We start from the raw sequence: 3,459 nt of genomic DNA, 5'->3' as shown, positions 1-3,459 counted from the left end.
GCTTTGCTGTTTCTTTCTAAACATATCCACTCTCCAAACGGGCAGGCATCCAGTGGAAGGCCCTTGCTCAGTTTCCCCATCTGTAAAACAGAGGCCTCCTCTAAGTGCCCTCCCAGCTGTGTAGGCTAAGGAGTCCTCTGTGACTGCCCCCTCACTCCAAATCTGGAGCTGAGAACGAGGGCTTTGAATTCAGGCAGATCGGGGTCCAAATTCTGGCTCTGCCATCCGCAGGCTGTGTGGCTTAGGGCAAGGGGCTTGACCTCTCTGAACATTCTACCTCACCTGTAAAATGGGGCCGCCTCCCCATGGAACTGCTGTGAAGATGAAAACAGGGCGTAGCACAGAGGGTCAGCATTTAGTAAGAACTAACTATACGAGCTTAATCATTTCTGTTATTGCTATTGACTTTCAGACAGTGCCTGGCTGCCCTTTCGCCTCTACTCACGTCTCACTAGAACCAGGGTGACGGTTCACCCATCAGGAGACTAACAGGAACCCCAAACCAACCCATATACCCATTTCCTACGTGCTAGGACTCAGACAGGAAAAGGGGAGGGGGCCTCCAGAGGTCCCACCGTATGCCCAGCTCTGTGCTCCCTTTTCATAAATCCCCATGACCACTGCCCCGCCCCACCCCATCCCACGGGACAAATGCAGAAGCTGAGGTTCCAAAAGGAGCCAGGCCTGGAGGCTGGGAGCCTGAGCTGCAGGGCGCGATTCCCACCTGGCCTGCCCACTGCTGAGCCTTCCCGCTCTGCGTGGCCAGATGTGAGTCATAGGCAGAGTGGCCTTGGGCCTTGAACCCTGGCTCTTGCTTCCCACAGCGGCTTCCTTCCACTCCGGGGCTGATTCATCCTGCTTCCCCAGATCTTCGGGGAAGCCAGGCTGTCAGAGGAGTCATCCTCCTCTGCTGAGCTATCTTTGGATTTCCCTCCAAATCCACAGCCAGCCTCGCCCCTCAGCCCTGAGAGCTAATCTGGGGCCTGTGCCACCCACTGCCACACACTGCTCTTCCTCTGCATGCAACCCACCTGGGGTGAAGGAGACAGGAACAGGACGGGACCTGTGCAGGCATTTCCAGCTCCCTCCCCCTGCAGGGCGCCTTCCCCTGAAACTCACTCCTCAGGGACCACTCTCCTCGTCCCACCCCTCCTCAGCTGGCAAGCTCTTTCCCACTCCTCCTTTAGGCCTTCGCTTAGATGTCCCCTCCTCCAGGAAGCCCTCTCTGAAGCTCCCGTAACCCCATGAACCGGTTTCCATCACGATAATATTTACTGCACCATGCACCACGTGAAGCCCTTTATATAAATGACCTCATAGAATCTCCGTGAAAAGACGCAAAGCGGGTACTGTTGGTTTCATTTCACAGATGAGGAAACTGAGGCACAGAGAGATTAAGAAACCTGGCCAAAGCCACAGCAAAGAGGTGGGGGAGCTGGGATTTGAGCCAGCACTTAGCCAGCTGGCCCATTCAGATGCTCAGAGGTCATGACACTATTTTCGCTTTTGTCCAGTGGTACGTCTTCAGTGTCCCACGCAGGGACTCGGTGACTAGCCCCGAATGATCACACTGAATACCCGGGGTGGCCTGAAGCACCTCACCTTCCACCACGTAGGTTTCCGCTGAGACAAGGTAGGAATTGGTGACAAGGGGCTTTTGACTACGAAACTAGGAGAACACGGGAGAGATGTTCTGAAAGATCTCAGTCTGCCCTGCCTGCTGGCCCCATTCTCCTCTGGGGGCCACATGTCCTGACACCCCTTCCCAGATCAGTACTTCCTGATGGCCCTGCCCCAGGGGCTGAAGCCACAGACATGAGCCAGAGGGGTCTCAGCCAGAGGGACTCAGTGTCACAGTAATTCTGGCTCCTTTCCTCTCCTATTTCTGTTTTGCCTCCACTCCCACAAGGAGACTGGGTGGGGACAAGGAGGTCCAGAGAGGGGTGGTGGCTTACCAGGGTTAGAGAGCCAGTCAGGAGCAGAGGCAGGGCCAAGCTCTGGCCTCTTCCCTTCCATGCACCGCGCCCCCCCACCCTCCAAACATGGCCCCTGAGGACCTTTCTGACACCCAGACCTGACTGGGCCCTTCCCGTGCTCAAAAGCCCTCCATGGCTCCCACCTACCCTTGTGTCAAAGTCTAGCTCCCAGGCCCAGCTCATTTTCCCTTTTATTGAGATCTGTTTTACATAAAGCACACAAATTTTAAATGCAGTCTCAATGGATTTTCACAAATGTACTCACCTGAGCAGCCACCACTCGGCTCAAGCGAGACGAGCCCCCTAAAAGCTCTCATGCCCCTCGCAGCCAGTACCCTCCTCTGTCCCCAGTAAACACCATCCTGACCTCTATCTTTTTTTTTTTTTTTAAAGATTTTATTTTTTCCTTTTTCTCCCCAAAGCCCCCGGTACATAGTTTTATATTCTTTGTTGTGGGTCCTTCTAGTTGTAGCATGTGGGACGCTGCCTCAGCGTGGTCTGATGAGCAGTGCCATGTCTGTGCCCAGGATTCGAACCAACGAAACACTGGGCCGCCTGCAGCGGAGCGCATAGACTTAACCACTCGGCCACGGGGCCAGCCCCATCCTGACCTCTATCTTGATTCTGTTCTCCTGACTTTGAACCTTGAAGGGTCCCTGCAGTGGCTGTGAGGTCCACCCGGCTGCCCACTCTTTTTCACTGCAGAATACTGCTCCATTGAGTTCATCGAGCCACAGCCTCACCTGTGGGCCCTTCAGGCTCCAGCCCCACCCCAGTTCCCCTCCCTGTCTGGGCTGCCATGTCTTCCCCGGAACCATTCTCGTAGCTTAACTAATGGGCTGTAAGGCAATTTTGCCATAAAACAGAAAGAAATAACTGCTTGACGGTTTGGGTTTTTTTTTTTTTCCTTTTATTTCTCCATTGACGAATCAACCGCCATAAAAGAAAAGAACATAACTGGTTGACAGTTTTGTCTTTTTTTTCCAGTTTGGTTTCACTTCTCCATTGACGAAGTTCTCACAGTTCCTCCCATTTTTATATGCTATAAATCTTGGCTAGCCCTCAGAGTGGTCTCCACGGTGACCTGCAGACATGGTGGTGACGGTAGCGGTCTAAAATACTTGGCATTTCTTCCAGTCAGTGTCTTACTGATGGCTTCATCGAGCTGACCGTGTCGATGATTTGCCCCAAGAGTTGTTTCTTATTTTGAATCACACTATATTGGAGGAGGAGAAGAGGGCCGAGGCCTCTTCTTCGAGGGGGCAGAGTTGAACCCACATGTCCCACGGAACAAAGGAAGGTGCTTAGTGAGGTGCAATCCACACACACAAAATAAAACTGGTTCTTTGGGCAGGACTGCCGTGAATCTCCAGACACATATTTTAAACCTATTCAAATCTTTTGTATTTCACAATAAAGTCCTTTTAATTTTGCTATTCATCTTTTTCACGTTTTGTTGCGTCCTTTGGAATGAATGGCCCTC

Source organism: Equus caballus, chromosome 10 (assembly GCF_041296265.1).
Source record: "Equus caballus isolate H_3958 breed thoroughbred chromosome 10, TB-T2T, whole genome shotgun sequence".
Classification (NCBI taxonomy): domain Eukaryota; kingdom Metazoa; phylum Chordata; class Mammalia; order Perissodactyla; family Equidae; genus Equus; species Equus caballus.
The sequence above is the reverse complement of the archived record's forward strand: the minus strand, read 5'-3'. Positions refer to the sequence as shown.